The sequence below is a fragment of the Hemitrygon akajei genome, chromosome 17 (assembly GCF_048418815.1).
Source record: "Hemitrygon akajei chromosome 17, sHemAka1.3, whole genome shotgun sequence".
Lineage (NCBI taxonomy): Eukaryota > Metazoa > Chordata > Chondrichthyes > Myliobatiformes > Dasyatidae > Hemitrygon > Hemitrygon akajei.
The window spans coordinates 63,316,988-63,344,631 of record NC_133140.1 but is presented as its reverse complement, the minus strand read 5'-3'; positions in this window follow the sequence as shown (position 1 = coordinate 63,344,631).

The window sequence follows — 27,644 nt, the reverse complement described above, 5'->3', positions numbered from 1 at the left end:
GGCAGTCGTCGATCCCAGGGGATCATGGGTTTGCGCCTCTGGTGGACTGTGTCCTCTCCAGGGTGCAAGCCTGGGTGGGAAGATTTGAAGAACCAGCTGTTGCCCCTGCAGCGGTTTCCCCCTCTCCATGTCACTGATGTAGTCCAAGGGAAGGGCAAGCACCGATACAGCTTGGCACCAGTGTCGTCACAGAGGTTGCCAGAGTGAAGCTGTAAATGACAGAAAACTGCCTTAGGGACCCCGGCTCCGGAATTCTTCCTCTGGATTTACTCCCGAAGACTTTATGCTGGCTGCAAGGAGAAGCAGAGACAGAGTCAATAGAAAGGTGGCTGGTTCCTGTGACATCCTGACTCTTTGCAGTTTCTTCTGGTTACAGCAGAGCATGCCATGCCAAGCTGTTATGCATCCAGACAGAATGATGCATCAGTAAAAATTGGTAAGAGTCAACAGATGCCCCTTCCACCTGCCCAGCTTCTTTTCCTAGAAACCTCTTGTTGGATTTCCAAATTGTTTTCTGAATGCATTTCAGATTCTGTTAGAGTTAATATTAGAGCTTTGTTATCTGATTGTTTGAAGATGTCAGTGCAGCGGTTAATACTGGAGTAAATGATCTATTGTTTTCATCAGTATTTTGTACAATCTCCCTCATCGGTCACTCTAGCTCACCATTCATTCTCATTGATGCAATTGTTCCCATAATTTCACCATCTGAACCCATGAAACATCAACCTTTTTGGCTTAACCTTGTGTTTTTAAAGTTCTGCTTTAAGGCAAGGCTTAAACCTTAAGTTAATCTGTACAAGGCTCCACATGATCTTAGGAGTCATTTCCTCTGTTTACCATTTACACAGTGGCCACTTTATTAGGTATACCCGTACACCTGCTCGTTATTGCGAATACATGTGGCAGCAATCAATGCATAAAAGTATGCAGGCATTGTCAAGAGGTTGAGCTGTCGTTCAACCAAACAACTAAGTGATTTAAGCGACTGTGACTGTGGAATGATTGCTGGTGCCTGACAGGGTGGTTTGAGTATCTCAGAAACTGCTGATCTCCTGCTATTTTCATGCACAACAGTCTCTAGAGTTTACAAAGAATGGTGTGAGAAACCAAAGATATCCAGTGAGCAGTAGTTCTGAGGGAGATATCACCGTATTAATGAGAGAGGTCAGAGGAGAATGGCTAGACTGATTCGGGCTGACAGAAGGATGCCAGTAACTCATATAATCATGCATGCAACAGCGGTGTGCAGAAGAGCATCTCTGGATGCATAACATGTAGAACCTTGAAGTGGATGTGCTCCAGCAGCAGAAGACCACAAGCATACACCCAGAGGCCACTTTATCTGGTAGAAGAGGTGCTTAATAAAGTGGCCACATAGTGCTTACTAAAACCAGAAATATGCTTCTTATATGCACCTCCTTGTAATTGCACAAGGGGCAGTGAACAAAGCCCTTACAAAATATGAGCAAATCATTGACATTCAGTTATTTAGTAATAATGCACCCAGACTTTATAACAAACTACCACTTTACCCAAAATAACCACCTTATCTCATTACTGATCCAAACTGTCAGCGATTTAAGGAAATCAGCCATTAGAAAAGTGTGCCTAGAATTAGTTCACTGTAGCAAGTCTACGACTAGATAAGATACAGCGTCTGGGAACGCATGTTAATCATCAGAGCATGAGGACCAATGTATGATTTGTTTTGAGACATGTTCCTCCAAAATTCCAGTGCTCACAAGTACACGAATTGCATACTTTATTTCTTTGAGGCCTTTTGTTCCATGTAACACCCCCACTCATAGATTCGGGGTGGGGGTCTTTGAGGTGAGATAAGTGTGGAGTGGTAGTATGCCACCTGTCCTAAGGATCGGTATATTGAAATTTAGCTGCTGGAGGATGACCACATGATCTAGCATACTTGAGAAGGTAGTGGAAGAAGTGGGAGTCATTTGGGTTAGTTCAGTATCAGGGAGCAACTGGAAGCTATGAAAATGAGGGCAGAATTCAACTAAAGATCATTCAGGGTGTGAGGGTTCAATTTGTGATCAATGGGAAAAATAAGGATTGAGGGCTGTCATAACTGAGCTGGGGATGGGGATTAGGATGAGTTTTGGATGTGGTCAGGGTCATGGTCATTGGGGTTCATGAGGGTTATAGATTAGGGAAGTGTTTGTGGGTCTGAGAGAGTGCAATTATTAAGATAAAAAATTAACTTTCCTCCTTTATTGCTTCTTTAACAAACAACTCCTTTGTCCCAAGCAAGAGAAAATCTGCAGATGCTGAAACTCCAAGCAACACACACAAAACGCTGAAGGAATTCAGCAGGCCAGGCAATATCGATGGGAAAAATGTACCGTCAACGTTTCGGGCTAAAACCCTTCGGCAGGACTCTTTCGTCCAAAGCTTTTAGCTATTTGCTTAGATGTCTCTTCATGTGATTTAGAATCAGTTTTTAATTGATCACACTTCTGTGAAACACTGGTGGAACTTTCATAAGATCAAAGCTACTCCATAAACATAAGTTCTGTTGATGCTGCTTAGAGCTTTGAATGCTGGCCTATATTTCAAAATGTAAATAAAGGAATAAAGAAATCAATAGAATCAGAATTCATAAAAGAGCATTGCATTAACATCCACTGAGGATACTTGAGGGTTATTAACACACTGTTAGATTTTTATCGTGGAAGTTTCTTCTCATTAAAGTAGAGAGTGGAAAGTAGATAGTGATATGGTGCCTAGAGCTGTGTTGATGGGATGAATGGCCTTGTCCTGCTTTTTGCCTTTATGATATAATGCTTTAAATTCTGGTCAAGTTCATTGTAATACCATTTACTGTCAGGTAAACCCAGAGAAAAATGCTGATTGACCAAAACTATTTTAGTTTGAACCTACAAGCAAGCTACCATCCATGCAAAAATTATGGTGAAAAGTCATAATGTATTAAAAAATGTAATTTCCACTGAGCAAAAAGCAGACTCAAATTAATTTCTCATCAGTACAGAAAAGATTACATTTAGCTTATCTGTTTCATTGCTATTTTCATCTCACGCTGAATAACTCTGCATGACGTGAGAGCTTATTCTGCTCACCATACAAGTGTTAATTATAAGTAAATTACCAAGCAACAGTTCAATCAACTGCATTAATTCAACATAAAGTGAATTATTGTGGCAGAAAATTTTAAAATGTGACTGAATTTTCAAATCACACCTCTAATTTTAAAAAAAGCACTAGCCTACATAATGCATAGAAATAATTTAGAATTGTGGTTTGTGAGGTTAATAATTCGTTATGTCCATTTCTAATTTTAAACCCATGTCACCATTGACAGTAACCAAATTCCACGTCATATCTTTTACCTATAATTGATACCCCTTAGCAAATGTGTGATGCTGGAGAAAAGCACTGATATTCCTACAAGACTACTTCATATATTTTGCACCTATTGTTTCTATATCATTATAAATGTGTTATAGTCATATGTTGCAGTATATCATCAGCTGTGTTGGTGATGTCATTATATTTATCTTTCTGAGATCAATCAAGTGTTTAAAGAAATGCTGTAGATTATTTTCAGTGCCTTGCATAGACTAACAAATGTCAGGCTGTTTATTCAAAGGAAAATTTGCTGGAGGTTTATGACATCATGAGAACCGGTGGATTGAATTGCCACCTTGTAACTCCAAGCCAGCCATCTATTATCTTGTATTTAAACATTCCAGATATATATTTCAAAATCCAATTGATATTGACCAGTATTTACAGCCTCTCTCAAAAGTGGCAGCAGATGTAAGTGTAAACATTCAAAGTGGCTTCAGTCATTAATAGGGATGGTAAAGTCAATAATTGTCACAAAATATTTCAGGACCTTGGGTTGTGTTTGGGAAGAGTTCTCTGAAACAAAATATTTTGCCAGGAATTAAATCACAGGATTATTGTCTGGATTGTTGAATAAAACAGCCTCACTGCTCTGATAGCATTGAATGTATTTCATTTATATGCAACAAACTGTGACACAGCCATCAGATTAATATAGAAATTTGTTGAAGTCCTCTAAGTTTAAACACGTCTTAGCTATTTTTTGTAATGACAAATACGTTTCCCCCAATATAGATCACCAATAAATGAAGGTCAAATATAGGATTGCTTCCAAACTGGGAGGCCTGAAAAATATATTAAAATAGGTGTATTATTTGAAAAATAATGAAATACTCAGAAAAATTCTAATCTGCTAATGGTTTGAGCTGCTAATCTATAAATGTATGCAGTCGTTGATGCTATTCCACAAAAAGGTGACCTTGGGGATTAAAATGGCTTCAGGACACTAGTTCTAGCTGCAAGTCTTATTGCATAGAAATGAAAAGAATGATATCACCAGAGAGACAGTCAGACCCATTGTGGTTAAAATGGAGGGTTAAAGGAATGACCTGATAGGCAGATGTATGTTATGTGTGTGTGTACATGCATGTGTGTGCATACACACACACACACACACACACACTCATGTTCATCCTGTCATTGTTGCCTTGCTGATAAAATGCTTCTCAGTATCTTTAAAAAAATGCATAGCGATAAATTAACATATGTGTGTGAGATGTAGCTGTTAGTGTGAGCAAGTCTCATGGCTGAGGTGCCATCGGATCTGACACATGTGATATTATAGACCGCACTCACATTATACTTGTCTGCTGAGGTCTGTGGCATGGTATTTTGAGAAAAGTAAATGGGTGTAAAACATTACTTGGCCTCACCCTTGCCCAGAGTACATGTTTAAATCTAGCCTAGACAATGATCTCCACTGTCACTGTGATTATTTTCAAGGGGGCCTGAGCGAAATAATTTTTTTCAAGCTTAATCGAGCTCCCAGTGGACACAAATGCACAGCACAGCGCTGTTCTGAATTTTGACATTAATTGGTATTAATTCAACAGACATGCAATGAGAGACCCTAAGAACAGAAAGAATGCAAAATTGTGTATCATTGTCAAGACAAAAGGGAGAGAGCCCAGTGGTGCAATCAGCATGTCTCACACCCAGTGCCATCAGAAATCCAGTAACATTTGAGTCAAAATCCTTGGAGATTCTGTTTCAAAATCTATGGAGATCGTGCATGTCAAATGAAGCACAGATAGCTTTACTGATGTCAAGTTGCTTTTCATTGCTATTATCCAAAAAAAAACATGAGCATGCGGAATTTTAACTAGGAAAATGTGAGTCACATATTTGTAAGTACTTTCAAACTTCAGGAACAGTCTCTATGTCACTGGTTAGAGTCCATAGTGTAGTAACTCTGAGATGTTAACCAGATGGAATCAACTAAATGAACTGGACTAAGAGCGAAACACATGCAGTTAGTGGACACTTTCTTTGTGCTGTGGATGCTAAATACACCCAACCAAATTTCACTCCTAGTTATTTGACCTGGTCATGCATTCAGGATGTTTGGAATTGCAACAGTTAGAATATTCACGTAATTAATTAGAATTGCATTACTGTTGTGATAGGGGATTGTGATAAGAGATTTTAATTGTGATAGGAGATTTTAATTGATGTATTGATTGGACAAACCATGCTGGCATCATAGAAGAACAATTTATGGAGTATGCTAAGGTTTGCCTCTGAGAGCAATATATCGTGGAACTTACCTGGGAATGGGCAATTTTCAATTTAATTATGAGTAAGGAGGAAGGATTAGTAAGAGAACCTGTGATTAGGAAGTAGTGACCATAGTATGTTAGATTTACAGATGCTGTTTGAGAGTGAACAGCATAGGACTAAAACCATTATCTCCAGTTTAATTAAGGGCAACTATAATGGGCAATTAAAGGGACACGTCAGTAGATAAATGGTGGCAGATATTGAAAGAGCTGGTCCATAATATTCAGCAGGATTTTATCCCAATTCGAAAGAGGAATTCCATGAGAAATTGGCATAACCTGTAGTTGACAAAGGATGTCAAGGATAATGTTAAATTGAAAAGTAAGGCATACAAAATGCTGGTGGTGGGCTAGAAGACTGATAATTTATTTTTTTTGGATCCAGCATCAAAAGATTAAAAAGTCCTTAAGAAAAGAGGAAATAAATTTTGAGGGAAAATGTGTGTAATATCAAAAGTAGTTATAATTTCTATGAATATATACAAAGGAAAATAGTGACTAATGTTGGCCTTGAACCTCCAGATGTCAAGGCTGGTGAACAGGAAACACCGAGGTGGCAGAGATGTAAAATTGATTTCTAGTGCACATCAGATTCAGCCATGGAGGATACTGTGAATACCGTCAATATAACAAATGGACTCATTTCAAATAACTGAGAGGCACTGGTACATCCCAATTACTAATGGAAATGTATTAGAGGACCACACAGGTTCAAAGGCAGACTTATCACCAGGATCCAATGGCCTGCACCCAGGGGTTATAAAGGAAGTGGCCGCAGTGGTAGTGAACCATCGGCTAAAACTTTTCAAAAATTTCTAAACTCTGGAATGGTCCCAGCAGATTGGATGACAGCCAATGTGACTCTCTTATTCAAAACAAAAGGAAGATAGAAGGTGGAGAATTATAAGCCAGTTATTTTAACATATATTTTTTGCAAGATGCCCAACTGAATGATCAAAGAGGGAATAACCAACTCTTTAGAAATGCTAAATATAATCTAAACTAGTCATTCAGTCTAGGAAATGTAAACCTTTGACAAATTTCTTCAAATTCTTTGTGAATGTGACAAAAAGAGTTGATAAAGGTAGGATATAGATGTAATATATTTAGATTCCTCAAAGATATTTGACAAGGTACCAATCAAGAGGCTGGTACATAAAGTAAGACACCAAGGCACTGGAGAATGTGTTTTCACATGGATTGAAAACTGGTTGCACATCAAGAAAAAGAAATGGAAAAAATAGTTCATTTTCAGGCTGGGGAGGTATGACTAGAGCAGGGGTTCTCAATATTTTCATGCATGGACCCCTACCATTATCTGAGTGGTCCTTGGACACGAGGTTAGGAACTCCTAAACTAGAGGAATACCCCAGGGATCAGTTATTTGCTTTGATTTCCTTACTGCTTATATTAATGACCCAAAGGAGGGAAAGAAATGTAACTTTCCAAATCTGCAACAATATGGAAGTAGGTAGAAAGGCACGTTGTGATTATTGTGATTCTCCATTGGGGTATACTGTAGATAAATTGAGTAATTCAGTGAAAACCTTACTAATATTAGAAAGTATGAGCAAATAATCAAAGTTCAGATAAGTATTAGTGTTCTTGTGCAGGAATCATATAGAACTAGCAGACAGGTCCAACAAGTAGTTACAGAAGTAAATGGCATGCTGGACTTTGTTACAATGGCACTCAGGCTTAAGAATAAGGAGGTTTTATGATGGCTGTACAAGTGTTCCAGGCTGTTTTTCAAAAATACTGTGCAAAATTTTGATTCCCTTATGTAAAAAAATGATATAGTAATATTGCAAGAGATTCTCCAGATTATGGGATGAGAGGGTTGCCCTATCAAGAGAAGAAGAAAGTTTGGGTCTGTATTCTTTGTTTAAAAGAATGCAGGGTGATCTTATTGAAACTTGTAAGATCCCAAGGAGGCTTGACAGGGTAAATGTTTTCTCCAGTGAGATAGTCACAGATAAGGGGATATAAATACAAATTATTTATAAGAGGACAGTTATTCAAAACCGAGGCACATAGAAATGTCTTCTTTCGGAGAGCAGTGAATCTCTGGAATTCTCTACCCTGAGGGCAATGAGGACCAGATCATTAGCTATATTTGAAAGATCAATAAATTAAGGGCTTTAAGGAACTGCTACAAAAGAGAGGTTGAGGCCAGCATTGATGGTCATTGAATGGCAGGCCAGGCTTGAGGCACGTGGTGGGCAAATCCTGCTCCTATTTTCTTACAATTTGGCGTTTTGTACATAAAACTTAGTAATAAGTCAGTTAGCTACTGGTTATGATCCATATCAGGTTTTCCTCCTCTATTTAATTCCCCTTGCCTTCCTCCAACTCCAGCTTTCAAGTAAACGTACTGCTTGCTCCCTCTGGCAATTATTGGTCATTGCCCACCGCTAGATGTCAGTGAGTAGCTAGTGATGAATAGGGCACCGCGGTAGCGTAACAGCGCAACGCTATTGCAGCTTGGGGCATTCCAGAGTTCTGAGTTCTATTCCGGTGCTGTTCGGTAAAGAGTTCCTGTACATCCTCCCCATGGAATCCATGGGTTTTCTCCGCGTGCTCCAGTTTCCTCCAACAGTCCAAAGATGTATGGAGTGAGTTAATTGGTCATTTTAAATTGCCCCGTCATTCGGCTGGGGTAAAATCTGGTTTGTGGTGTTGCTGAAGCACCTTGGCTTAAAAGGATAGAAGGACCTACCCTGCACTGTATCGCTAAATAAATAAATAACCTTCTTCAACCACGGCAGTCATTCTGGTAATCATGTGGATTTCTATGTTTTGCAAGAGTGTTGGGTAGTGGGTTTTACGATTTAGTCTCAATGATGAGGGGGCATTAATAAAATAATTCCAGGTTACAACGGTGTGTTGTGGATCCCATGTACGCCACCATTGTTCTTCAAGACAGTAAAGAATGCGAAGCTTCCCATTAAATCCATGGATAAATCTTCTTCATGAGACCTTTGTGAGACTTCCATTCAGATTTCCAAATCAAAATTCATTCTAGGTTTCTTAATGGGCTAGATTTCAATTAGCATGACTACCTAATGGGAAATAGGCAGGAATATGTTGTGTGTTTTACTCTGCTTATTTTAGAATTAAGGAGGGAGACTTCAGAAGAGATTCTGTGTTAATGGTGGAAGGCAGATTCAGAAAGGGCAAACAGGGTTTAGAGTTGTCACAATTACAAAGGATGCCATTCGTGAGTTTGGGCTAGAGCAAATATAACAAACTCTTATGGAGTGAGCTAAGATGTAGACTCTGGAAAGGTGTGATGGGTGGCAGAACGACCTGCTAAATCACTCTACCTCCATACTGGTGCAAAAATCTCATTAGTTCTCGGTATTTCCTTGCTGAACAAGAGGCCATTCAGTATATCAGCAAAAGGCCAGATCTCAGAGCAATCCCACCAATTCCTTTCAGAATCAGAATCGGGTTTAATATCACCAGCATTTCTCGTGAAATTTGTTAACTTTGCGGCAGCAGTGCATTGTGATACATGATAATGTAGTATACTTGGTTGACATCCATCTGTCTCAAAGGACAATGGGTTACGATGATCATCATCACAAGCCTGGGTGGAAGGTATGAAGATCATGAGACACCCAGTTGTCAAGATCCCCCTCTCGGCCTCACCATAGTCCAAAGGAAAGCTTATGAGGCAATATATTTGGCCCAGTAAACACAAAGTACACTGCAGATGCTGCAGTCAAAACAACATGTACAACAAGCTGGAGGAACTCAGCAGGTCGGACAGCATCCGTGGAAACGAGCAGTCAATGTTTCGGGCCAAAATGTTGACTGCTCGTTTCCACGGATGCTGTCCGACCTGCTGAGTTCCTCCAGCTTGTTGTATATATTTGGCACCAGCTTGGCTGCAGGAGCTTCCAGAAGGATGTTCAATGACATCCAGCTGCCCTAGGGGCTCCACTCTGGATTTGCTATTTGGGTTTACTCCCATAGCCTTCGTCTCTCCCAAAGCTGCCCTCAAGGCAGTGGGGCTATTTACCCACAGCTGGGGATCTGGTTCATGAGCACCAGGGCATGTCCACATGTGCTACGTGTGTAGAGGCCAGACCTCCTCCCCATCCTCTGTAGTTCAGCCTGAGTCCAAAAGGAGTTCAGTTTCTGTGTGTTGCCAGCGAGGAGGCACTACATGAGGTTTACTGTTGGAGAGGCTGTGTACTGGCAGGGAGAGATTTACACATTCAGCTCTACTTTTTGTGAGACTGCTACCTAGCGGTGGAAGCTGAAAGTGAGAGCGACAAGTACTACCCACTTGACTACTGCACTAGATGTGTCACTGATCAACAGAAAAAGACTCTTACATGTCGAAGTGAAAACATCTCTACAAAGTGATCTAAGTTAATTACAAATATAAAACACAAAATAACTGAATGCATAAGTATTCACTTTCTTTAATATGACACACCAAATCATCACTGGTGCAGCCAATTGGTTCGAGAAGACACATGATTAGTTAAATGGAGATCACCTGTGTGCAATCAGGCGTTTCAATTGATTGTAGTAAAAACACGCCTGTTTACGGCAGGTCCGACTGCTGGTGAGTCAGTATCCTAGCAAAAAAACTACATCATGAACACAAAACAAAACGCCAAGCAACTCTGTGAAAAGGTTATTGAAACACACAAGTCAGGAGATGGATACATGAAAACTTCCAAGTCACTGAATATCCATTGGAGTTAAGTCAATCATCAAGAAATGGAAAGAATACGGCACTGCTGTAAATCTGCCTAGAACAGGATGTACTCAAAAACTGATAGTGAGGGAGGCCACAAAGAGACCTGTGGCAGCTCTCGAGGAGGTACAAGCTTCAGTGGCTAAGATGGGAGGGACTGTGTATACAACTGCTGCCCAGGTGCTTCACCAGTTACAGCTTTATGGGAGAGAGGCAAAGAGAAAGCCACTGTTGGGAAAAAAAACTCGCATGAAATCTCGGCTAGAGTTTGCCAGAAGGCATGTGGGAGACTCTGAAGTCAGCTGGAAGAAGGTTCTATGTTCTGATGAAACCAAAATTGAGTTCTTGACCATCAGACTAAATGCTATGTTTGGCATAAGGCAAACACCACACATCATCGAAAACTCACCATCCCTTCCGTGAACCGTGGTGGTGGCTGCATCATGCTGTGGGGATGCTTCACTGCAACAGGCCCTGGAAGGCTTGTGAAGGTGGAAGGCAAAATGAATGCAGCAAGATACAGGGAAAGCTGATGAGGACCTTTCCACACCAACTCAAGGCCAAATTCCTTTATCTGGGAAGAATGAGAGGTCTCAACTAAAAGCGTCAACTGTTCATTCTCCTCCATGGATGTTGCTTGATGTGCTGAGTTCCTCCAGCACCTTGTGTATCATTACAGAATCTGTTGTGTTTATGACTCCATCCATTTGTGACCTGCCATCTTCCCCTATTGGGAGACTGCAGGCTTGCAGCTCAAAGCTGGGCTTATTATGGAGATGCTCCTAGAAAACTGAATTAAGCAGTTGGAGGTCAGCTGAAGTGTTTCTACACCAAAGATTTACACCCCAGTGGCCTGTTACTGTCAGAATCATTTTGTAGGTGGTTATTGGAAAATACATGGCAGTTATCCAGTGCAAGTGGCCAAATGACTTCTCAAAACTTGTGGGTATTCATTGGCTTCTGCTTCATAGCTCCCTGCAGTGCAATGACCAAGGCCCTAAATTAACAGATGGAGAATTGCTTGCACGAAACTATTTTATATCATTCTATTGCACGTAATTACCGAGGAATGATATAAATTTGGAGAAAAAGTTCTTAGTGATTGCCAATTAGCCCCAGTAAATAATTAATTGCATCTCCTTTCACTGCTAACAGTCTAAGATTAGACATGTTGAGAAAAATGTGTTTTCTAGAAAAGCCAATGGACAAACTAATGAGGGCAATGACTACTACTGACATTTCTGTCTGGTAAAAACACTGAACACCACAGTCAGATATAAGGCTGGAAGGAGGTTCCTTTTGGCAATTGTATCCTAAGGAATTTATTATAGACTCTACATAACAGAGTGATCAGCATGCCTGCAGGAGATCCCACAGGTGACATCTATTTACATGAGATAAAGCCTGTAGTGGGAGAATTGATATTCCAATGGGATTAAACCTTTGACCTGCCCTAAGCAACCCCTATTAGACCACTGGTCACTGCTGACATGTAGCCAGTATAAGTGACTTGAAGTGTGTGCTAGTTCTAAATTATCACAACATCACTCGTTAATAATTGTGTCACATCAAACAGAAGGAAATATCAACATATAAACCACTCTGCTAACAACCTGGTACTGGGAAAGTAACATAAATTGAGCTCTGATTTAGTGGAAGGCTGCATTCCACAAAAAAAAATTCACTCGTCTTATCTTAAAGGCATCTCATGTAAAAGTGATTTTTTTCATTTATCATAAACATTTGATTTATTAATATTTCAGCATCAAGTCCATGTTGACCAAAATACATATCAAAGATCAGTGGAAACGGATTCAGTCTTTAATTGTTTACTTTGGATTCTGGCTGGCTGATTTTGTTAATTGTGTTATTAAAGGTTGTGCCTCAAGAAACTTAGTTTCATGGCAGTTTCCAGTATTTCCATTTCTAATTTTAGTTTACCGACATTTATATTATTTTGTATGGCTTGTCTTCCTTGTAAAGAATGTCAAGAATTTCAAGTTAAGTCTCTATGCCAAGAAACAATATTAACTCCGGATAAGAGTATCTTGGGTCATATTACACATCCATTAAAAAAAATGGTAGAATTCTCAAATGCCATTTGCTGAATGCAAAATTTCAGCATTCCCCAGGAATAATCCATTAAGGAATGCATCATTTGGAAATTAGTACTTAATTAACATAAATTGGTATTGGATCTAATTTGATATCATTTGTAGATTGATTAGACTAATCGCTTGCAAATGTTCTAGAAGAATTATTGTCCCCTTTCTTCTTCTCTCCCAGAGGAATTTTTCCTTTGATGGTTAGCTCTAAACATACAATATAGTAGCCTCTGCATTATGTACCACTGGTGAAATTAATTTCCATTGAAATAATAGAACTGGAACTCAGAACACAATATGCCAACACTACCATATAACATGTGTCACTCCATGAATTTAAGGATAAATGATTCTGCCTCTCTGGTTAAGTTCCTTGATATATTGTGAACTCAGTCTGGATGTGGTCCTTTCAGAGTAGTCATGCCACTGCATCTATCTTTAGACCTGGGGTTAAAATTACAGTCTGACCATAACGATCACAATGGAGCTAGCTCTGCCTCTTTAAGCAGGACATCACTATGTCCAATGGGTGTCCTATTTGACTTCAAAAGATTAAGATGGCACCCTCAACCAGGCCATGGATCAGCATACACGTCATTACTCCAGTTTTGAATGACCTGCCACAAGGTTTCTTACAAGTGAACAGAAATAAATCAACATTTTTGTTTTTGACATGAATATATCTATGAAGAATCTTCATGTTTGCCATTTATGGAAGCAAGGAAAGAAACAAGTGAAAATTAAAGATTATCTTTTTTTTTACAAAATAAAATCATATAGATCATCATTGAAGAAGATTATTCTTGTCAATTCACACCAGAATTTGTTGGCATTTCCTCTGGGAGTGTGTTTGATTTTTGTATTACATATTAAAGTTGCCATCCACATGACATCTCAGGTGAAACACTGGTTTAATTTAATGCTTAACTTTGACATTAAAGAATGTATGATTTTTATTAGCTGTGAGGATATTCAGTGCCTGTGTGTAGCAAAGCAGATAAAATACAAGCATTGAAGAAACCTTGGAAAGGTCAGAATGTTTTCCCTATCTCAATGCCACTTTAACACTTTTCTAAACTGGACGCCCACCAATATACAGCTGTGTTAGACTTAAAATTTGAAAGCTTGGTTGGTTTGCCACATTTAAAGTCTCTGTGATCATGGGTGCTTCTTGGATGCACCAAGCAGATTTTATTGTTGAACCAGCCAAGCAATGAAGCACATTAATGCCTTGGCCACACTCTAAGCAAGTCATCGGAGGCTCTTTGAAACCTGGAAGGCACTGAGATAGAAGCAGCCAGAGCAGGTACAACCTAGCAGATTCATTTCAAAGTAACATCAAGTAAAAGCAGGGGCCGGAAACAGAGAGAGTGGCAAGGTGGATCCGAAGGTAGCAGTCAGCAATTTAGATCTATGAGGCATTTTAACTCATCTGGGTATCACAGCTATAACATTTGTAGAGGGTGTTCATCTCTTCTGCCTGACACCATTAGCACAGTAAGAACAGTAACAGCACATGTTCCATTCATTGCTTGGCCAAAATAGCAAGTGAGTGTAGAGGAAAAAAATCTTCCATAGATTTTAAAATAATGGACTGCAAAAATGCTTGGCTAGCACCTTCATGTGAAAATTCTTGCCAGCTGGAAGCTGATCATATTTTAATTCTATGACATATTCTGTAACAGCCCAAAAGCAACGGACTACTGAACTGATGCCTAAAGCTTTGATATAAACACCACTTTACTTTTATTTGGTTTGTTTTCACAATGTAATCATGATAGACTTGTTTTTCCGCGAACACTGTCCAAACCTTTACATCTTTGGGAGCGGCTTGGTGCTGCCCATGGAGTCTTGCAGGCCACATATGAGCCAAAGATCAATATTCCCATTATGTACATACATCTGATACTGATGATTCAAACAGATCACAGTTTTCTAATTTAGATAGATCCATCAATTGTGCATATATAAAGAACAATCCTTTCCAAGTATCAGTGCCATGTTATTTATACAGGGTAGCCGTCCAGTAGAAGTGAGCAAAACCGAAACCAAACAGACCATATGTGCACATGAGCCTTGGAAATTCAAGTTTGATATCATTGCCTGGGTTGCCAATTTCACAGATTGCCTGAAGGCCAGCGGCTATAATTACCAAACTTCCAAGATTAAGTACTGGCAAATAAAAATATTTCACAAGATCACTGCTTTAAACAACCTGGAAGAAAAATTGTAAATGTATTAAAAAGAGAGTTACTTTGTTATTTTATGAGGGGAGGAGACAGCTAGATTCTTAATGCAAATCATGAGCAAAGAGGATCAGAAGGATTATCATGGATTTAATTGATGGTAAAGTTAATAACATATATGAATGATCCAAGGATTCAGAGCATGGATTTAAAGTTTTGCCAAAAAGATAAATGGAGATGTACAGATTCTGTTTATTAAGAGAGGAGTCATGAATTCATTTCTTGTAGGTGTAGTGGAAACAGAATTATTCACAGCTTTTAAAAGAAAATTAGATGGATGCTTGAGAGAGAATAAAGAGAGTAAGGAAAGAGCAGGAAAATGTGAATGGAAAGAACTGTCCTGTAAACAATACTACCAAAATGTTGCAATGAGTCTTTGAAGGCTTTGATATTGTTTTGAACAGATTCCTATCACCAATGAACAAACCATCGGTTTTATTTATTTATTTCACTCATGAGGTAAGACAAAGGACACAAATTTGTGGCTTATGAAAGCCTGATGAGGCTCCTCAGAGATTTTGTGAAAAGAAGAGAATTAATCCTAAGAAGCAATAGAGTAATGGGGACAGGCATTGGAGGCGCTCCAATGGGTTGTAGGGAGAGGAGAAAGGGAGAGGTAAAGAACTCATTCGGAGTGGAAAATACTCTTAGGGAATTGATAAAAGAAGCTCGAAAAGAAAAAAAAAACTTTGGGGAAAGAAAGGAGAAGGGATATAGTTAAGGGAACGTAAAGCAGCAGATTTCTAACTCTTTGACTCATCCACTTAAATAAAGGACTATTCTTTTGAGAATCAAACTGAGAAGTGGGGAGAGACAAAATTTTGGTAGAAAAATGCAGAACTTAAAAGAAGACTAAAGGAGAGGAAAGAACCAGTATCTACCTAGTAAGAGCAAGATGAGAAGTGATCAGGTTCAAGTTTATTGTCATTAAGCATGTATACCATCAAACAAGACAATGTTCTTCTGGAACAAGGTGCAAAGATCAGTACATATAACTCACACATATAACACATAAAGTAATATTGCCACAAATAAATTAACAAATAATAATGAGCATTTACAATAGAAGTACAAAGTTGAACAGTATAATGATACTGGTGCTTGATACGTGATGAGAGTGGGTGGTGGCAGTAAGTTCAGTAGTCTTACGCCCTGGGCAAAAGAAGATTTCCTATCCTAATAGTTCTTGTCCTAATGCTACAGTACCTCCTGCCTGATGGTAGGGGATCAAAGAGAATGTTGGACGGATGGAAGTAATCATTGACACTTCTAAGGGCCTTGCATCTGCAGCGCTGCTGATAAGGTATTTCTGATGCGTGAAAGGGAGACCCTCCAATGATCCTCTCAGCAGTCTTCACAATCCTTTGTAGGGACTTGCAGTCAGATGCCTTGCAGTTCCTGTACCAGACAATGATGTAGCCGGTCAGGATGCTCTCAGTGGTGCTCCTGGAAAAGCTGGTTGAAATCGGGGTGGTGGGAAGACTCACTCACCTCAGACTCCTCAGGAAGTGAAGATGCTGCTGTGCTTCCTTGACCAAAGAGGTGGGGTTGAGGGACCAGGTGCGATCAAGAGGAAGCTCAGTCTGCTTTTTGGGTGTGAACAGGAAAAGCTGATGGGGAAAAATGGTGGCTTGTTATTTTGTCTTAAAGGCCCAATGTAATTAGATGGTGTATTATCTGACTCACTGCAGGCAATGCTGCAGTAGCTGAATTAGCCTCTCTATTTTTAAAGGCACAAATAATAAGGGAAGATGTACATGAGATAGTAACTTGCTTGTCAACTCGGTACTTAGAAATAAACTAAAACTTTCCAGTGGTGCAGAAGTACAAATGTCGACACAAAGTAATCACAAGAGAGACGTGCCAAAACTGTTAGTGGGATCCATATGTGCAAAATCATCTCGAACCAGAAAAGAGGTACAGGCAGGGGTTGCCAAACATAATTGGTCCGTGTTTATTTCATCCAATGCAGCGAGCACGCAAAATTCCCATCAGCAGCTCATTATAATGACATCAGTGCAAGCCCCTTTACTGCTTAGTTTGTAGCTGCAGCAGGATTTTATTGATTGCTGATTAGGGCTGGAATGACCCTGCTCTGCTTGCTCTCTGTGAGCACTCTCCTGCCCTGCCATCTACACCTTCAGCACTTCGGAGTCTGATGCGAACCGCCCTGTAAAAGTGCAGTGGCTTCTGAATTGAATTTGTCACTGGAGTTTCCCTCTCATGGCCAAAACTAAAAGTCATAAATTTAAGATGATCTCGGCAACCCATCTGCGATAAAGAGAAATGTCTAGCGTCAGAATGCGAAATATCCTACCGTAGGGAATTGTGGAGATTTTGAAAGCCGCATGAGAGGGAAAAGTGTAGATGGATTAATTGATGAATCCCGATGATGTCAGGAGGGAGGAGGTTCAGAAGTAACACTATATTGGGCTGAATGGTTTGTTTATGTGCTGTACATTCATTCTAATTCTGTGTAGTCATTTTTTTGTAAATGGTAGTTGGTTTAACCAATTGGAAAAAAAACCTAAGTAAATTGGAAATGTTAATTCAAAGGAAAAATACAGTGTTTTAAAATTTCTGTATTGCTCTGGAGATATCTCAGATCCAATGGAAAACCAAATAGTAATATTACTATTAATATTAATAGGAATAGTCAATGAAGTAAGCCTGGAACTGGAGGTAGACATCAGTGAAAAATAAATTTGTAATGGTCATCAGGAAAATCTACTTCATTCAAAAGAAATGCATGTTTAGAGTAAAGCATCACAACCGGTTTATCAGTTAGTTAAACCCAATTATCAGATGTGAAGCAGAAGGCAAAGAGCATAGTGAGCTAGAGAACTTCAAACTTTCCTTCAAATCAATCTCTTGCTTAGCTCTAGAATCAGCTTGTAATTGGTTATGCCAGTATGATATATTCTTGCAAGGTTAATTAGGAATAGGCATACCCAAACTTATAGTTAATTAACAACATTTGGCTTCACTTTTAAGAATTCTTTGTGTTTAGCAGCGAGTGGGTCAGGTGAGCTGAAGGAGCAGGGAGCTTAAATGCAGCACTCTCTCTGTTTACAAAGCACTAAACCAGCATAAAAGACACTTCTGAGGGCAATGGCAAGACAAGATGTTGAGACACATTGCTGCATGACTCAGAGACCTATGTCTACCAGTGTTACTGCTAGCACTCTATCTGAGTGATGTAAAACGATCTTATAATGAGCTGCACAGCTGTATAGACGCATTTTATATTGCACCCACTGGAGCACTGGTACAATATATAAAGCAGTAATAAAAATCTGATTTGTTATTCTCACTCTTTAACTCATTCATTACTTGCTTCATGATTTTTGGCACTGAGACAACAGTATCATTCAGGTAAGAAGAGGCGCCAAAAAATGTCATGTCCTCTGTGTAGACTCTCCCGGGGGACAATAAATGGTGCTTAGCCTCGAGTCTGCGAACTGTGATTGATTACAAAAATTAAATAAAGCCTTTAAATGCTGTCAAGATCAGCTTTTAAAGTATGATCCAGTCTTGGCCAACTGCATCACAAATCGTGAGTTATAGTGAGCTGAGTACAATCACTTTCCAATCAAAAAATCATTTAAAGTTCATAATCAACCAAAGCAGGTTTTTATTGCTTCAGAGCAACTGTTCACTAGCATTTAAAAAATATGAACATTTTGGAAAATGTTATAATAAGCGTTTTACTGAAATATGTTTCCTTCTGATTACAATAGGCTCTGTTGGATTGGCTGTGTGTATTTTGGAGGTGATAAACTGGTTGCAAAATATTTGTGGCATGAACCACACCGGAACACTTACCGGGAAGAGTATTATGGTGTGTAAGGTTAACACATGTCAAAAGTGAGCAGACTAGGCAGATCATGACAACACTAATGTCGTAAAATGGGAGTTCAGCACCCCGACTAACGCATGCACATGTGGTGGAACATTTATACATCAACACGTGTATAGAACTGAAGGTACTAGTGCATTTTCATGGAATAGTCCACTGATGCATGTAAGACACTAATTGATTCTTGCTGGTTGTTGCTATAATGGTGCAGATGCTTGATATTTTCTGGAGTTCTTTAAGGTTGCTGCAGTCTAAGGAGTGTTATGTCGGGTACTGATGGACTTCTGGCTGGTGTGCTGGCCAGGCATCGGTTATGCTGTGACTCTGGTAGATTGAATGGTGGGCACAAGGAGCACAGAAAATTATGGAAAGAATACTGTGGAAGGGAAAATGGCTCTCAGCTACCTAGGAGCTTCAGAAAGCAATTTTCAACCTGAATGAAAGAATGGCTCAAACTTCGATAGGTCTTCAAGATTCAAGATTGTTTATTGTCATTCGTCAGTACACAACCATAAAGGGGAATGAAATGACTGTTAACTCCAGATCCAATGTACAAAAAAAACACATTAAGCACAAAGAACACAATAAAAACAACACAATAAATATAGCTACATGAAGATCAGCTTAAATATATGGACTGATTGTACGTGCATTGTGTCGCTAGGTACAGTACAAACATAAGGCTTGCCAGCTATTTCCCGCAATTGCTTCACCAGTGAACTTCCCATGAAATCCAGCAGTGGGCAGAAGTTTGGAGAGATCTCCCAGCACTTAGTCTCAGCACTGACTCTGGATCTGTGATAGGGGAGATAGCGCAGTCTCTATGAACAACATAGGTAGAAGACTGCTGACTTTTAGTGGAAGAGAATCAAATTGAAAGTATGTCATAATGTTTAGTAGCGGCTCAGAGTGTCACCTCCATCAGAGTTAGACGTGAAGGCTTAGTATTTCATCTGAGCTTTGCTTCTGCAATGCCTGCTTCTCTATCCATAAGAGAGAGGGAAAAACCAATAATAACGAATATTAGAAGTGGGCTTTTTGGCCCTTTGTGCCTGGTTTCCATTCAATAAGATCCTGGCTGAATTCTACCTCAAGGCCACTTCCTTCAACGAAAGTGATATTACTTCATTCCCTCAAAATCATAAAAAAACTACGGATTTCTGTCTTGTACCAACTTCTTTTCTACGCATCCCAGCCTCCAGAGTTCCAAACACTTACTGCCAGCAGAGTGAATTTTTTTTTATTCTTCTAGTCCTAAGTGACAATCATTTTCTTTGAGACTGTGACTTTGCCTCGAAACATTCCAGCCAAATTTAACATCATCTCCTCAAGAATCCTGTAAGGGTTTTGTATGTTTCAGTGTTATCACCTCTCATTCTTCGAATCTCCGAAGACTCTTTCCCAAACTTCTTGATTACCCTTCCCAGGACAATCTCCTATTCTGTGAATCAGTCTAAAATGTGTCTAGATTATGAGGACAAGCCTGCACATACTGAAAGTTCTCAAAGAAAAATATTTCAATACACAGATTCTAGTTAATAATAAATTTTATTTATTTTCCCCTCACTGACCCAACTCGCTTGAGGTTGTTGCTTCTTATTTCTTCTGAAATCAATCCCAATGCATTCCTCTTGTTTCTTTAATCCGTGCTTTTTTTCTGTGTAAATAAAAACAGAAAGACTAAGAATTTGCAGACAGCTGAACATTTATTCAGAGTTTTATTTGTGTACCAACTTGTCCTGCTTGGTCTAGCAACCTACTGCTTGAGCTTCCTTACTTATGTGGATCTACACCTTCAGACAGCTCAGCTAAACAATAACTAAACCAACCAGGTCTTATTTGACATTCTTGTACTTTGTTTCTCCAGAAAGTTTGAACCTTTCTTTTAAGATAGTGCACAGGGAAAAGAGGGTCCCTTTATTCCAAACTGAAGCTTATGCCAGATTTTCAACTTACACATGCTGAATCCGGCTTTCAACCTGAGAGCTGAAAATAAATTCGGTTCTCGAAAAGCACGAAGTACAAAATGATGAAATTTAGATCAGAACCACACAAGGCAGCTGGATATTTCTGCCAAGGTCGAACCCTTGTTTTAAATAGCAAATTTTCTGCTGCAATCTTTTCCGCACCACATAAATCTAGCAGCGAGCATTGGACCCAATTTAGCTAATTTAATTGGGTTGACTTTGGTGTTAAGATAGGCCAGTCTCACAGTGGATGGCTCATTCTCTCTGTGTGGCTCAAGCATATCTAGGATGGCTGACCCATAATGATGAATGGAGCTGATTTAAATATGATTAGTATACCATAAATACAGAATAGGTTCCTATCTCAGCTGCTCACCAATCAAATCTGCCATTTCCTCTGTAGGACTAAACCAGTGAATGCAAGTAAAAGCACAGGGAAACAGGGGAGGTCTGAGGATGTGAAACTAGAGTATAGAAATGGACCAGGTGCTCTTTGCTTTGATACCAATTGGCTAATTCATTGAAACACTTATTAGTACTGTGTCCGAAGCATGATCAAGCAGCCCTTGTCAGGGTCAGTGAAAAGGCTGCTTAATAAGTATACTTCATCATTGGAGTACCTGGGTTAGTGCACACTTCTCCATTTTAAGACACCACCAAAATAGCGAGAGCTGAACTGGGAAAGGGAAAATGAGCTGTAAGTTTCATCATATTTTCTGTCACATTTCTACCAATCGTTAAAGCTAAATCTAAGGGTAAGTGTAATGTTCCCACTTTTAGTCTGTGCTTGTGTGTTCAGAGATTTCCATGTAAAACCGATAATTAGATACATTTTCTAATTAAAACCACACTTAGCCAAATAGCTTCAGCTCTACTTGTGCCTGGGCAAATTTAATTCCTAACAACAGATGCTGAAAAACATTTTCTGCCCAGTCAATGACCTGAACTGGCTGAAGAGAATAGGATTCTAAGCAGGCACCCAAGTATTTTCCTCTATTTTCTCTCTACACAAAATAAAGGCAATTTATGTGTTAATAAGACAGTTTAGTTGAATATTCTGAGGCAATAACATTAAAAAAAACCAAAATGCTAAAAAGAAAATTGTCAACTGATAATATTTCCTGCTTTGACTTCTTATGTTGGTGGTACATCATGTACAGTTGGAAATGTGTAAAATCATGAGCTAATTTTTTTTTGTTGTCTGGAGTTTTACAGCATGCAAAGAGGCCCCTCTGCCACTGTGTATATACTGACCATCATGCCTATTTATACTAATCCCCCTTGCCTGCATTGATTCCATATCCTTCTACGCTTTGTTCATTCAAGTATTTGTCCAGATGCCCCTTAACTGTCGCTACTGTTCTCACTTCCACCACGTGTTCTGGCAGCTCATTTCAGATTCTAACTGTGCTTCGTCTGAAATTTTACCCCATCAAGTCTCCTCCTCCTTACCTTAAATCTGTGCCCTCATATTTTAAAGAACTCTACCACGAGAAAAAAACTCTGTCTCTCGAATTCTCTCATAATTATTTATACCTCTATCATGACACCTCTCAGCCTCCTTCACTGAAGGAAATCGAATCCCAGCCTGTCCAGTCTTTCTTGTAACTCATTTCCTCCAATCCAGGCAGTATCTTATTTATTTTTTGAGATACAGTGGAGAATAGACCTATCCAGCCTCTCAAACCACGTTGCGCAGGAATCAGCAGATTTAATCCCAGCCTAACCACGGGACACCTTACAATGACCAATTACCCTAACAACTGAATTGTCTTTGGACTGTGGGAACACCCGAAGGAAACCCACACCGTCATGGGAACAACGTTCAAACTCCTTACAGGCAGTGGCGGGAAATTGAACTCAGTTTGCTGGTACTGTAAAGCATCGTGCTAACCACTACACTGCTGTGCTGCTCCTTGTGAATCCTTTCTGTACCCTTTTTAACTTACTCACTGCCTTCCTACAGAGGGGCAAACAGAACGGCACACAATAATCCAAATGCAACTGAAACAATGTTTTTGAACAACTATAACATGACATCCCAACTCTTGTTGTGATTGTCTTGGGTGATGAAGGCCAGCATGCCAGACGCCACCTTCAGCGCCTGCATTGCAGCTTTCAAAGAATTTCAAGGTGTCTGTTCAATAACACTTTCTAGGGTCCTGCCAGTCACTATGCATATCATCCCTCCGATGCATTTTAGCCAGCTCGGTATCTGTGTTAAATTCCATCTGTCATTTCCTAGCTAATTTTATCAGTAGTCTTTGACCAGGGGTCCCCAACCTTTTTTGTGCCATGTGCCATTAGCCGAGGGGTCCATGGACCCCAGGTTGGGAACACCTGTCTTAGACAAACTTTTTTGCTGTCCACTATACCACCAACTTTGGTATCATTTTCAAACTTACTAATCATGCCTGCTGCATTCTCATAAAGATCATTAATATACATGACAACTAACAGGACTCAGCACCAATCTCTGTGGCACATTACTGGTTGCAGGCCTTCAGTCTGAAAGACATCTCTCCACGACTACCCTCTTTATCCTCCAAGCCAATTCTGTAGCCGTTTGGCCAGCTTACCGTGGATCCCATGTGCTCCAAACTTTCTGGGCCACCCTATCATGCAGGACCTTGGCAATGGCTTTGCTAGCTTCATGTAGACAGCACCTACCACCCTACCCTCATCAGTCCTCTTTGTCACCTTGTGAAACATGATTCCCCATGCACAGAGTCATGCTCACTATCCCGAATCAGAACTTCCCTTTCCAAATGCAAATAAATCCTGTTTCTCAGAACCCTCCCCCCACCCCTGTAACTCTCCCAGATTTAAAGAAGGGTTCGCTGGACTTATCCCTACTGTGCTTCTGAGATGAAAGGACTGCATTCACCATTATTCAGTCTCCTAGTGAGTAATGATGATACAGATGTCTCTGACTGGGTCATGCCAGTCCCTTCTGTTGTACTCTAAAACATCCCAGACTCTTCTGGTCAGGGCCCAGGGATTTATCCACCCATTTCCCAAGGCTCCTCACTTAGATTACCACATAGACCTTTAGGAGGACCTATGCTTCCTTAGCTGCCCCTTTACAGTAAATATACTTCAAAGTTCTCCTTTACCTTATCTGCCAGTGATATTCATGGTCATTCTTTGCCCTCCTAATCTTCTTCTTAAGTTTACTTATACATCCCTTATACTCCTTGTGGGACTCTCTCGATGTCAGTTACATACTGCATCCCTGATGCATACCTCCTTTTTCCTGACCCGACCCTCAATTTCCCTCATTATTCAATGTACCTTAATCTTACCACCATTGACCTTCACTTTAACATGATTGTGCCAGCTGTGAATTCTTCCTATTTGACTTTTAAAAGATATCCCTTTAACTCAAGTTGCCCATCTCAATTAACTTTTGAGAATTTTATCAGGTGCATTAGAAATTAGCTATGTCCTAGTATAGGATTTTAACTTGAGGACCAGTCTTATTATTTCAATAGTTTAATAGTTCCATTTAATAACAGAGGAACGTATACAATATACAACCCAACATTCTTGTTCTTCGCAAACATCCACGAAAGCAAAAGAGTGCCCCAAAGAATGTGACAGTAAGATAGTTAGAACTTCAGGGAACCCCCCCCCCCCCCCCCCCCTACTCCACCCATCCCACGCACAAGCAGCAGCAAATCAACCCTCGCCCACAAATTTCAGCAAAATAAAATGTATCGGCACCTTCCACCCACCAAGCAAGCAATTGCAAAGCCCCCAAGAAAGACGATGGTCTGCAGTACAACAGAAACTGATCACTCACCCGCAACAATTCGACTTACCACAGGCTCTCTCTCTCCCCATTAAGGGACAGAGAGGTGTCACCCTTTTCACTGCAAGGGAGAGACACTACAAAACACCTCACTGACTTGCGATGATAAAGTCTGCTGCGTTGATTTCTTTTCCCCAAGTTCTCCAACTTGAGAATCGGTAACAAACTCTGCCACACCAACGAGAGAGATTGAGAGGGAGCGCATGATTCACTGAGTATAGAGCCCCCAACAGCCAATCTGCTGTTCCCAGTTTTCTCCCGTGACACTTCTGTTAGCAACTCTGGCATAGAGTCAGCTCGTCCACAGTGTCACGAAGCCTTGGATCCCTATAGGAGCACTCGCCTTCTAGGCCACATCCTTGGGATATCGAAAAACGGCCCTGGGAGCAGGTCCCACCAGAGCAAATAATCGAAGTCTAGGTCAGTCTCCAACAGAACCCCATACACATTGAGAAGGAAAAAGAGAGACATTAAAGTTAGAAATTAAGCTGTTTCTGCAGATGAGCTCGAAGGAGTCACTGTCAAGTACCATCGTAGCTCCATGACAATCTTGAAATTAATTAAAATTATGGTTCTTGGTCCCAAAGTACTCCTCCCAACAGACTGCCGACTTGCTGAGCCTCACTTCATGAGAGGAGGTTGGATTTAGCCTCTTTGCTGTAGGAGTATTCACATACTGCTTTGGAAAATTATCCTAGACAGTCTTAACCAACTATACCCCACCTAGTCCCCACACACTAAGTTAGTCCCAATCAATAGCAGGCATGCCAAGATCTCCCATTATTAGAACCCAATTATTCTTATATCTATCTGTATTTCTCCTATATGCGTGTTCCTCTGATTCCTGCTGACTATTTGGGCCCAAGAATAAAATCCCATCAAGGTGATCATGCCAGTTTTATTTAAATTATTTCCATAAATTCCAGCAACATTGCTCTAAATGAGCCCATTGAAGTTGCACAGGCTTGGTTTTTTCCTTAGTAGTCTTGCCTCATTCCCCCACCAGGGAAACCTAGTCAGTTGTTGGATGATTAAGATAGGACCAGTAAAGATGGACTGTTTTAAAACTGTGAACGTGAGCCACCCTGCACTCTGCCCACTGCCATTAACATTGGATCAACTTGCTATCCACTACAGAATCATAAGGAGATGCAGCACTGAACTATACTGAGTCTACGCCAATTATTAACCACTTATTTATAATAATCAAAAGTTCAAAAGTAAATTTATTATCAAAGTACATATCTGTATTTATCATCATATACTAGCCTGAAATTCATTTTCTTGCAGGCATTCATAGCAGAAAAAATAAAAACAATACAATCCTTGAAAAACTACCCACAAGGTCTAACAAGCATTCGCTGTGCAAAAGAAGACAAACTGTACAAATACAAAAATACATATAATAATAATAATAACAATGATAATGTGTAATCAACACACAAAGCCAAGAGACCATAATGCAATAAAGGGAAAACTTTTGACAGAATTTACTCCAAGGCTTAAGCAATCCTGCTAAACAGAACTCAATAGTAAAAATATAACAAAAGACAATGAACACTTTTGCTATACCCATATTAAAGTATTCTTTGGGCAAAATATCTTGGCCCAAAATCAATCTGAAAACTTTACAGAGAAAAGTAAGACAAATTTTAGAAAACACTATATACACTCGAACACGCTTAGATTAACACTACCGAGGACAGAAGGAGGAAGAGGAATAACAAACAGAAAAAAAATTACACACCATCAGATAAAACTTCTAAGGATATATTTTCATCAACAAGAACAGCATTCAGCACTCCATGTGAGCATATGCAATTCTGTTAAGAAGTACACACTACCAATATAAATGAAAATATGACCCAGAAAAATGAAGAAATTATCACGATAGAAGAGGAAGTTTATCAATGGAAGAAAATTAACCTCCATTTCGCCGATTAAAGCTTCCATTGTTCACCGAATAAAGTGACGAGGGAGGTAGAAACGTCACAGCAAATGAGGAAGGTGATCGCTGGCTACCTGGGTTTTGATCACTGTTATGGAGAGAGGAGGCTGCCTTTTCATCATTGGTGGCATCACTCTGCTACAGAGAGGGAAAGGCCTGCCACTGGGCCAGGAGAATGTTACCGGGTTTTCAGCATTATGGATATGTAGACTTTATTTTGCAGTTTTATAGTTTTTAATATTCTATGTTTTTTTTGCCTGATCTTTGTGTGCAGGGAGATGGATTTGGGCATTGACATGCCAGTCCATTTTTGGGTTTTTTTGTGCGGGGAGAAGGGGTTTGGTTGTCTTGTCTTGTCCATACTGCACCAACCGCTGCCACTGGGCTATAAACGTGCAGGAGCAGTGTGTGGTTAAGTGCCTTGCTCAAGGACACACACACTGCCTCGGCTGAGGCTTGAACTAACGACCTTCGGATCGCTAGCCTTAACCACTTGGCCACACGCCCAACACAGTGGTTGATCGTGCTGCCATTGTTTTCTCTTCATTTTTCTTTCTTGCTTTTGTGACTATCTGGAGAAGAAGAATATCAGTGTTGTATACTCTGATAATAAATGAAAGCATTGAATACTGTAACAAATACAAGACAATAATTGCAGAAAATGTCAAGAGAAACCTGAAACAACCCAACACATTACAGGATTCTGCAGCAGTTTAGCTCAATCTGATTACTTACACAGGCACAATCAAGTGGCAAACACTGTTCACCAAACTTATAAATGACATCATACGTTACTATCAATACAAGCCTAATCCCGTTTTGTTGTCAGAGTCCTACAAATTATGACTGATCCATTATTAGAGATAGGACAATCCATAATAACCATCCAGATAAAATCTTACAGAATAAACAAGCAAGAGAAACTTACCTAATAGATATAGCCATTCCAAACACACATACCAAACAGAAATAAATAAGTGAAAAACACCAGAAATATGATGAGTTAAAAGAGGAAGTTGAAAGACCATGGAACATGAACAGGGTCTACATTGTCCTAATATCTACAATGGGTACTATCCTAAAGTCACTACACAATAGCATTAAACAATTAGGCTTACACAACAATATTTATGTAGATCTCCAGAAAGCCACAATACTAAACACCACTGGAATAGTCCGAGAGTTCCGAACAATGTGAGCTGAGAGTTCTTGGTTATGGCTGTACTTCACATTTCACCAGCTTGAGCTACAAAAAAATATCAATACAATAATAATAAATTAATAGTAAATATATAATACTGAGAACATGATTTATTGAGTCA